This window comes from Bufo gargarizans, chromosome 2 (genome assembly GCF_014858855.1).
Source record: "Bufo gargarizans isolate SCDJY-AF-19 chromosome 2, ASM1485885v1, whole genome shotgun sequence".
Lineage (NCBI taxonomy): Eukaryota > Metazoa > Chordata > Amphibia > Anura > Bufonidae > Bufo > Bufo gargarizans.
The window spans coordinates 298,523,725-298,534,916 of record NC_058081.1 but is presented as its reverse complement, the minus strand read 5'-3'; positions in this window follow the sequence as shown (position 1 = coordinate 298,534,916).

Genomic DNA, 11,192 nt, shown 5'->3' with positions numbered 1-11,192 from the left:
AAGGAGTTCCCTGGCATGGCACTTCTTCAAACAATGTGCTGACGACAAGACCCGAGTGGTTTGCACGCTGTGCCATCAGAGCCTGAAGCGAGGCATTAACGTTCTGAACCTGAGCACAACCTGCATGACCAGGCACCTGCATGCAAAGCATGAACTGCAGTGGAGTAAACACCTTAAAACCAAGGAAGTCACTCAGGCTCCCCCTGCTACCTCTTCTGCTGCTGCCGCCTCGGCCTCTTCCTCTGCCTCTGGAGGAACGTTGGCACCTGCCGCCCAGCAAACAGGGGATGTACCACCAACACCACCACCACCTCCGTCACCAAGCATCTCAACCATGTCACACGGCAGCGTTCAGCTCTCCATCTCACAAACATTTGAGAGAAAGCGTAAATTCCCACCTAGCCACCCTCGATCCCTGGCCCTGAATGCCAGCATTTCTAAACTACTGGCCTATGAAATGCTGTCATTTAAGCTGGTGGACACAGACAGCTTCAAACAGCTCATGTCGCTTGCTCTCCAAGAGAGCCGTGCCTTCCCTGCACAACCAAGTATCCGATAAAATCAAGTGTGCACTGCGCAACGCCATCTGTGGCAAGGTCCACCTAACCACAGATACGTGGACCAGTAAGCACGGCCAGGGACGCTATATCTCCCTAACTGCACACTGGGTAAATGTAGTGGCAGCTGGGCCCCAGGCGGAGAGCTGTTTGGCGCACGTCCTTTCGCCGCCAAGGATCGCAGGGCAACATTCTTTGCCTCCTGTTGCCACCTCCTCCTTCTCGGCTTCCTCCTCCTCTTCTTCCACCTGCTCATCCAGTCAGCCACACACCTTCACCACCAACTTCAGCACAGCCCGGGGTAAATGTCAGCAGGCCATTCTGAAACTCATATGTTTGGGGGACAGGCCCCACACCGCACAGGAGTTGTGGCAGGGTATAGAACAACAGACCGACGAGTGGTTGCTGCCGGTGAGCCTCAAGCCCGGCCTGGTGGTGTGTGATAATGGGCGAAATCTCATTGCAGCTCTGGGACTAGCCAGTTTGACGCACATCCCTTGCTTGGCGCATGTGCTGAATTTGGTGGTGCAGAAGTTCATTCACAACTACCCCGACATGTCAGAGCTGCTGCATAAAGTGCGGGCCGTCTGTTCGCGCTTCCGGCGTTCACATCCTGCTGCTGCTCGCCTGTCTGCGCTACAGCGTAACTTCGGCCTTCCCGCTCACCGCCTCATATGCGACGTGCCCACCAGGTGGAACTCCACCTTGCACATGCTGGACAGACTGTGCGAGCAGCAGCAGGCCATAGTGGAGTTTCAGCTGCAGCACCCACGGGTCAGTCGCACTACAGAACAGCACCACTTCACCACCAATGACTGGGCCTCCATGCGAGACCTGTGTGCCCTGTTGCGCTGTTTCGAGTACTCCACCAACATGGCCAGTGGCGATGACACCGTTATCAGCGTTACAATACCACTTCTATGTTTCCTTGAGAAAACACTTAGGGCGATGATGGAAGAGGAGGTGGCCCAGGAGGAGGAGGAGGAAGAGGGGTCATTTTTAGCACTTTCAGGCCAGTCTCTTCGAAGTGACTCAGAGGGAGGTTTTTGGCAACAGCAGAGGCCAGGTACAAATGTGGCTAGCCAGGGCCCACTACTGGAGGACGAGGAGGACGAGGATGAGGAGGATGAGGATGAAGCATGGTCACAGCGGGGTGGCACCCAACGCAGCTCGGGTCCATCACTGGTGCGTGGCTGGGGGGAAAGGCAGGACGATGACGATACGCCTCCCACAGAGGACAGCTTGTCCTTACCCCTGGGCAGCCTGGCACACATGAGCGACTACATGCTGCAGTGCCTGCGCAACGACAGCAGAGTTGCCCACATTTTAACGTGTGCGGACTACTGGGTTGCCACCCTGCTGGATCCACGCTACAAAGACAATGTGCCCACCTTACTTCCTGCACTGGAGCGTGATAGGAAGATGCGCGAATACAAGCGCACGTTGGTAGACGCGCTACTGAGAGAATTCCCAAATGTCACAGGGGAACAAGTGGAAGCCCAAGGCCAAGGCAGAGGAGGAGCAAGAGGTCGCCAAGGCAGTTGTGTCACGGCCAGCTCCTCTGAGGGCAGGGTTAGCATGGCAGAGATGTGGAAAAGTTTTGTCAACACGCCACAGCTAACTGCACCACCACCTGATACGCAACGTGTTAGCAGGAGGCAACATTTCACTAACATGGTGGAACAGTACGTGTGCACACCCCTCCACGTACTGACTGATGGTTCGGCCCCATTCAACTACTGGGTCTCTAAATTGTCCACGTGGCCAGAGCTAGCCTTTTATGCCTTGGAGGTGCTGGCCTGCCCGGCGGCCAGCGTTTTGTCTGAACGTGTATTCAGCACGGCAGGGGGTGTCATTACAGACAAATGCAGCCGCCTGTCTACAGCCAATGTGGACAAGCTGACGTTCATAAAAATGAACCAGGCATGGATCCCACAGGACCTGTCCGTCCCTTGTCCAGATTAGACATTAACTACCTCCCCATAACCATATATTATTGGACTCCAGGGCACTTCCTCATTCAATCCTATTTTTATTTTCATTTTACCATTATATTGCGAGGCTACCCAAATTTGAATGAACCTCTCCTCTGTCTGGGTGCTGGGGCCTAAATATATGCCAATGGACTGTTCCAATGTTGGGTGACGTGAAGCCTGATTCTCTGCTATGACATGCAGACTAATTCTCTGCTGACATGAAGCCAGATTCTCTGTTACGGGACCTCTCTCCTCTGCCTGGGTGCTGGGCCTAAATATATGCCAATGGACTGTTGCACTGGTGGCTGACGTGAAGCCTGATTGTCTGTTACGGGACCTCTCTCCTCTGCCTGGGCGCTGGGCCTAAATTTATGACAATGGACTGTTGCAGTGGTGGCTGACGTGAAGCCTGATTCTCTGCTATGACATGAAGACTGATTCTCTGCTGACATGAAGCCAGATTGTCTGTTACGGGACCTCTCTCCTCTGCCTGGGTGCTGGGCCTAAATTAATGAAAATGGACTCTTACAGTGGTGGGTGACGTGAAGCCTGATTCTCTGCTATGATATGAAGACTGATTCTCTGCTGACATGAAGCCAGATTGTCTGTTACGGGACCTCTCTCCTCTGCTTGGGTGCTTGGCCTAAATTTATGACAATGGACTGTTGCAGTGGTGGCTGACGTGAAGCCTGATTCTCTGCTATGACATGCAGACTGATTCTCTGCTGACATGAAGCCAGATTCTCTGTTACGGGACCTCTCTCCTCTGCCTGGGTGCTGGGCCTAAATATCTGACAATGGACTGTTGCAGTGGTGGCTGACGTGAAGCCTGATTCTCTGCTATGACATGCAGACTGATTCTCTGCTGACATGAAGCCAGATTGTCTGTTACGGGACCTCTCTCCTCTGCCTGGGTGCTGGGCCTAAATTTATGAAAATGGACTCTTACAGTGGTGGGTGACGTGAAGCCTGATTCTCTGCTATGATATGAAGACTGATTCTCTGCTGACATGAAGCCAGATGGTCTGTTACGGGACCTCTCTTCTCTGCCTGGGTGCTGGGCCTAAATTTATGACAATGGACTGTTGCAGTGGTGGCTGACGTGAAGCCTGATTCTCTGCTATGACATGCAGACTGATTCTCTGCTGACATGAAGACAGATTCTCTGTTACGGGACCTCTCTCCTCTGCCTGGGTGCCGGGGCCTAAATATCTGAGAATGGACTGTTCCAGTGGTGGGTGACGTGAAGCCAGATTCTCTGCTATGGGACCTCTCTCCAATTGATTTTGGTTAATTTTTATTTATTTAATTTTTATTTTAATTCATTTCCCTATCCACATTTGTTTGCAGGGGATTTACCTACATGTTGCTGCCTTTTGCAGCCCTCTAGCCCTTTCCTGGGCTGTTTTACAGCCTTTTTAGTACCGAAAAGTTCGGGTCCCCATTGACTTCAATGGGGTTCGGGTTCGGGACGAAGTTCGGATCGGGTTCGGATCCCGAACCCGAACATTTCCGGGAAGTTCGGCCGAACTTCTCGAATCCGAACATCCAGGTGTTCGCTCAACTCTAGTCCTAAACCAAAAAGCCAACAATAAAATGAAAGGTGACTTGGAAGGTAAAAAGTAAAAACTTTTCTTTCAACGTCTTTAACTGACTGTGTTTGAGATATGGTTTTGGAACGGTTTTGACATTCAGAAAACCCTTAAGGTTTAAAATATAATACTGGTGAAATATTTTGCACCTGTGGCCTGCAGATAACGGCAAGCCTCTAGCCACGTCAGTGTAGCATATCAGTAATATCATATTCCATTGTGTATGGGATAAGAAATAAGATGTAAATATATATCATGACATTGGTATTACTGGTTATAGATAATCTCTGTTTCCCGTTTGCCAAGAAAAGTGCAAGGGCCTCTGTTCAAAAGGGAAGCGAACCTCACCAAATTTATTTGAACCTGGGGCCACAAACAAATTTAAAGGGAACCTGTCACCATGAAAATGTAATGTAATCTGCAGGCAGCATGTTATAGAGCAGGAGGAGCTGAGCAGATTGATATATATCATTTTGTGGGAAAATATTCAGTAAAACTTGTAACTTATTCATTAAAATTCCTGCTCCTTCTGGGCTTTGAAGTCCAGGAGGCGTTCCTATCTGTGATTGACAGCTATCTCTGTATCATGGCCGTCTCTATCATAAGGCAGCCCAAGTGGTTGCTTGAGGGGCGCAGAGAAGGGGGGGGGGGGGGCGGCGCCGGGGCGGAAAACAATTAACTTTCACTTGCCCGGCTGAGCCTGTGTCCCACGCAGCCTGGACTGTTACTTTACTGCCACAGGGGAGGGGGGGGCTATTGGCGCCATGATACTGGCACATGGAGGGGGGAGGAGAGAGGCACCTGATACTGGCACATTAGGGGGCAGGGGGAGAGGCACGAAAATGTAGATTCGCTTGTGTTGACAAAAATCCTTGCACCGGCCCTGCTCTGTATACACAGTCATAGAGGGAAGACTGTCAATCACTGATAGGACCGTCTCCTTGACTTTAGAGCCCAGAATGAGCAGGAATTTTAAGTGTATAAAATGCAAGTTATATTAAATCTTTTTCCAAAAAACTATATATCATCCTGCTCATCTCCTTCTGTTCAACATGATGCCTGTAGCTCAGACGCCATGTTCAATGGGACAGGTTCCTTTTAATCAAGTTGTGCCCATACAGAGGAGATGACTGCAGCATGTAACTGCAGATCTCACTACCTCTGATGATCAGGCAATTATCGGGAATGAAGGGTTCATATGTGATAATTGCCAGCTGTATTGTTCCAAATTAAGGAGTCTCAACACAGCTAAAAAATTCAGTATGTTTTAACCACCTACCGGTGCTCATTTTAAACAGGATGATAATACATAAAAAGGGATAGGGAACACCAGTGACTTTGAACAGTAATTCAAATTTTGCCTTTCAGCTAGAAGTGTAACAATCAAAAACGCATTGAGCAGGGATCAGCAACCTTTGGCACTGCGGATGCTGTGAAACTACAACTCCCAGGATAAACACTTACTCAGCTGTTCTTACTTACAAGTGAAAGGAGGATTCTGGGAGTTGTAGTTTCAGAACAGCTGGAGTGCCGGAGGTTGCTGAACCCTGGCATAGAGTATAGGCATGAGTATGACAGTACATGCAGCTGCTATGGGAAAGTGAAATGAGAGGACCGAGCTCAGACTAGTCCTGTCCCCTTTTCAAATATGGGTTGTTTGACCCTGCGAGTTCCCACTGTATAACACCACAGAAATAGCCAAAGGTTCATGTCATCTTTCAATCTCTTCTACAGGTTTGGATCATTTGGCCATTTTCACATGGCTTAAAGGGGTATTCCCATCTCAAACAATGGGGGCATATCGCTTGAAAGAACTCCCATTATCAGGTAGGTGCGGGTCCCACCTCTGCAAACTACACCTATCACTAAAACAAAGCCTAATACAAGACCGGCAAAGTGATGGCTGGCGGTGCCAGGTCCGGCCACCACCAAGCCTACCTGTTGGCCCGCCGAAAATCGGAATCGCCATAGAAATGAATGGGAATTGTGCAGCCATGGCTCCTATTCATTTCTAAGAGGCCAATGGAGATAGCCAAGCCAGTGATTGGCTATTTTCAGCGGCCCCATAGAAATGAATAGAGGGAAGCCGCGCAGGCATGGTGTGCCCTTCAGGACTTTCCCGGCTCTGTTTACGAGACACCTCTGGGACCCACACCTATCAGACAATGCGGGCATACCATAATGACATGCCTCCATTGATGTGATGACACAACCCCTTTAAAATACACATCGGGAAAACTGTTGCGTATTTGCCATGGATCTGTAGTTTCTCATGCTATAGACCCATCCGTGGATTAGCCCCGCTCAATGGGGCTATTCCATGTGCGGCTACCAATTTGTGCTTTTTGCATGTATTTTGCGTGGATTCCAAATCAAGAAAGGACGTCACTTCTTGATGCGGATTTCAGGATGGCACAAGAAAAGTATCTGCGGCCATATGGCCAGCAATGTGGATTACCGCTGGATAAAAAGGGATGCGGATATGCCGCAGTTCTCACATGGATTTTCACACATATTCCATGTGAAGATAACCTTATATCTACACTGACATACCAGCGGCTAGAACATGGTGGGTGTAAATTTGATCTCTGCAGTAACATTGTGAAATAATCAGCCATTACTCGAAATAAAAGGTAATTTCCATTGGTAGTTTATTTGAAATGGAATGTCTTTTAAAAAATAAATCACATCTCTCAGATATCATGAGTGCTATTTACACACGCACAGCGGCATCATCATTGTTCCTTTTCACAGTAGGTGACGCGATGAAAGATTTGGCAGATGACTGCAGCTTTAAGAGTGTCACATTTGCATATCCTCCTCATTTGCATAACATGAATAAAAAGAAAGAGAAGAGCGCAGGATCTCACGCAGCCAGAACATCTGATTGTACGGGGGCACCATCCCAGAAAACGTTCCGATGGATTTATCACATATCACTGGGGCAGCCAAGATTGCATTGTGCTCCTATCCGCTGCATCCAGAGATGGTAAAATGAGAATACAGTTTTCATATTGTGTTTGATGATGCATTTTGTAATTACGTTTCTTAGGACTCATTTACATTTGGTAGATGCCGAGACATGATCTATTGCACAGGCGTGTTAATGACACACAAGCCATATTCATTCATGCCAAATTTCCATCTACCACTCTGTATATCTGCTGGCCTATATAGTGAGCGTGTGTACAATGGTTTTCTGTATGGGGTTCCTCTTCCCGTTTAGACCGTGTATTGGGCTTTTTTTTGGCTTGCAGCTATCATCAATACTTCAAGCAGTGAACTATGACATCCAAGACACATGACAAGCCCCAGCAGACGTGAGACGAAGCTAGATTCATGCTTTGATGCAGTTCACGTACTGATCTGGTGACATCAGTACTGAACAAGTGTAGACATTCTTTAAAACCCTGCGACGAGCCAGCAGAGGACACGTCACTGGAAAATATGTGCTGCCCAGAAATTCTGCCCTTTGCCAATGGAGACATTGTAAATGGCTCACTGTTCCACTGTTACCTAGCACTTTTTACAGGATTCAGGTCATTTATACTTCTAAACAGATCTGTGGATGAAAGAAAGAGGATCCTATAGGTCTCCAGTCTCAGCAGGCCCTACCGTCAATAAGTTGACTGGGTTTTTAGTTTCGATACAGCTGGGCAAGCATTGCCAACTGAGTTGTACTTCGCATTATACTTCTCAATGTGTGCCGTCTTAAAGAGAGTCTGTCACCAAGAAGTTCACTGATAAACCGTCCATAATGTCTTGTAGGACTAGCCCAGCTGAATAATGGTAATGATACCTTTCACTTAGTTTCATTCTGGAGACATAGGGACACATTTATTAAGAGCAGCGTTTTAGACGCTGGTCTTAATAAAGGCCCTGCTCAGGCGAAGGATCTGCTGAAGTTATGAAGAGGCACAGGGGTGGATTGGGAACTTAAAGTGGCCTTGGAAAAAAACTAAAAGTGGCCCTGTGTTGTAGGATTGTCCAAATTGACAGGAGGCGGTGAAATATAAGTAAGAGGGGTTGGCAATAGCATAAAACCATATACCACAGTACAGCACAGTATATTGCCCCAAAAGCTTTCCCTCTGAGTGTGTCATCAATACCTGAGATTTTCTGTTCTCCCCCAGTTGTCTCAGATTAAGATATGCAGCAGGGGGCTTAGGAGGTGAGACGTGGGCCATAGTTGAATTCAGGAGGGCATGTGTGGTCGCTGGCTGGGTACATGAGTACTTGATTCTCACAGTGTTAATTACTGCTGAGAGCTCATTATGTACCCGGCCAGTGGCAGACAGGAGGACTTGGGTGGCCCCCTGGGCATGGGCCCACCGGAAAATTTTCCTGTAAGGTCTATGGCCAATCTTCCCCTGAAGAGGCACCGGCCTCTCCATAGCATTCTAGAACTGGCATGAGCGGGGCGAAGTCACCTAATTTAGGTGTATTTCAAGGTCTATTGCCAATCAGCCCCTGAAGAGGCGCCAGCCTCTCCATAGCATTCTAGAACTGGCATGAGCGGGGCGAAGTCACCTAATTTAGGTGTATTTCAAGGTCTATTGCCAATCAGCCCCTGAAGAGGCGCCAGCCTCTCCATAGCATTCTAAAACTGGCATGAGCGGGGCGAAGTCACCTAATTTAGGTGTATTTCAAGGTCTATGGCCAAACTGCCCCTGAAGAAGTGCCGGCCTCTCCATAGCATTCTAGAACTGGCATGAACGGGGGCGAAGTCATCTAATTTAGGCGTATTTCTGAATAATAAATGACCCCCAAAGAACTTCAATCCATATGCAAATATGCAGACAAGTGCAGCAAAGAGGGGCCCAAACCACTCGGTGCACCCTTCCTCCTCATACTTCCTTTGTCAGCCCCTCCATCTCTTTCTTGATTGACAGGGCCAGGAAAAATGACTATGCAGGAACCTGGCCCTGTAAACCAAGAAGCAGAGGGAGGGGCTTGTAGAGGAAGCAGGAATAGCAAAGGTGCACAGAGTAGCTTAGGCCCACCCTCAGTGCACTTAACTGCTCATTTCCATATGGAATAAAAGTACTTTTTCTCCAGAATGAAACAACAAATCACTAAGTGAAAGATACCCTTACATTCATCTGAGCTAGCCCTACAAGGCATAGTTTATCAGTGTATTTCCTAGTGACAGACTCCCTTTAAAGATAAAATAACTAACGGTCACTTTCCTAAAAAATATATATATATACCTCCACATAAACAAAGAACCCCTATATACTAGGGCATTATACAAATCCCAAACACTTGAAGCAGCAAATACAAAGGCAAAAAAATGACATTTACACTTAATTTTAAACAGAGAAACATTTTTTAGGTGATTTGATGAATACAAATTCTTTACCTAAAGGTTTCTCCAAACAGAACAATCCAATATCAGGTTCTCTCTTGTGAGAGGAACATACAAGAAATCCATATCCAAAAGGCAGTAATGCAATAGGAATACAAACTGTACAAATAACCATCAAGGGCACCTGATCAGGATTGGCTGGAACATGATCATGGATGTAGCACGTCCAAACAGTAACATATTTGTTAAGGCTGCTTTCATACTTGGGCTAAAATAGCATACAGCTTGGCATAACTGACACATATCGTCAATTTATTTAATTTTACGCACGTATATGGCGCTGACATATTCCGCATCGCTTTACAGACATTATCATCCATCAGTTATGCCTTCTATCCTCCATAGAGGACAAGGTAAGAAAAAGTGGAACCGAGATAAGTTGCACAGTAATGTTCCAAATTCATTAGTCATATCAATCTGATGTACTAAAATAGCGTACACTATGATGCCACAAGTTTGAACAAGGCCTTACCGAACCTATAAGATATCTAGCTACCTGTATCAGTACTAGTGACAGCTGCAAAAATAATGGGGATCAACAACGACACTCCCCTCATTGTGAACACCCATAATCAGGTTGAGAGCGTACATGTTTTCCCAGACAACTCACAGAGAACTCAGCTTTATTGTGCGTGTTTCCAAACTGTCAATGTGAGTCATAATTTCATAACTATTTTGAAGCAGCCATGCTCGGCCTACGTGAAGTGACTGTAGTACCGATTAGTATTTATAATGATAAAACAACGACTTACTGTATGAGGTGGGGCAGTATTGTTTACAAATGTAGGTTCTCATAGCCTACATGGTCGAGGTACACCTAGCAATCAATGTATGTATTAAGCCTTCCAAATGCCTCCAATGCCCCTAAGGAACGTGCTCTGACTTTATACCTACTATGACATTGGAAAACCTGAGCAATTCATGTCCACAGAAGGTCCTCCGTACCTAAATAACAAACTTTTCCTTTTTCCCTGAAATCATTATTAGGAAGTAGGGATGAGCAAATCAATTTGTAGAAATGGATTCCTTAATGAGATAAAGTTCTTCAGTTGCGAGGGGCTGTCCCCGCTGCTGAATATGCTCCCCCAACCGCTTCACTGACATGGCTGGACATCTTGCACGGCCTAGACAATCTTGCACCTGCGCTGCTCCCCTGGAAGGGTTGCCAATTTCTGGACAGTTAGTAAAAATTGTTAACTTTTTTCCTGTGTCTGAAAAATAGATGTGTGATTTTTTTAAAGACTGGTGATACTTGACTAGATTATTTTGGTGGTAATTATCATCATTTCCAGCTCACAGTAAATGCTGGTAATGAGTTATCAGTGTTTTGAGCTATAGCATGTATTACTTATAATTAGGGATGAGCAATCTCAACTTTGGAGCTCCGTACAGTACTAGAATGTATTGGCTCAGATGAGCCAAAGTTATTACAATAAATTCATAAATTAATTTGTACTGTAAAAAAACATTTCCCGAACTCGGGTTCGGTTCCAAGTGGTACGTTGGCACTGAACCGGAGTTCGGGAAATGTTTTTTTACAGTACAAATTCATTTATGAAGTTATTACATGAAGTCTCGCGAGACTTTGCGAAGTAATAACTTTGGCTCATCGGAGCAAATACATTCTAATACTGTACGGAGCTCCTGCTCCGTACAGTATTGGAACAAAGTTTTATGCAAATCATCAATCATGAAACAG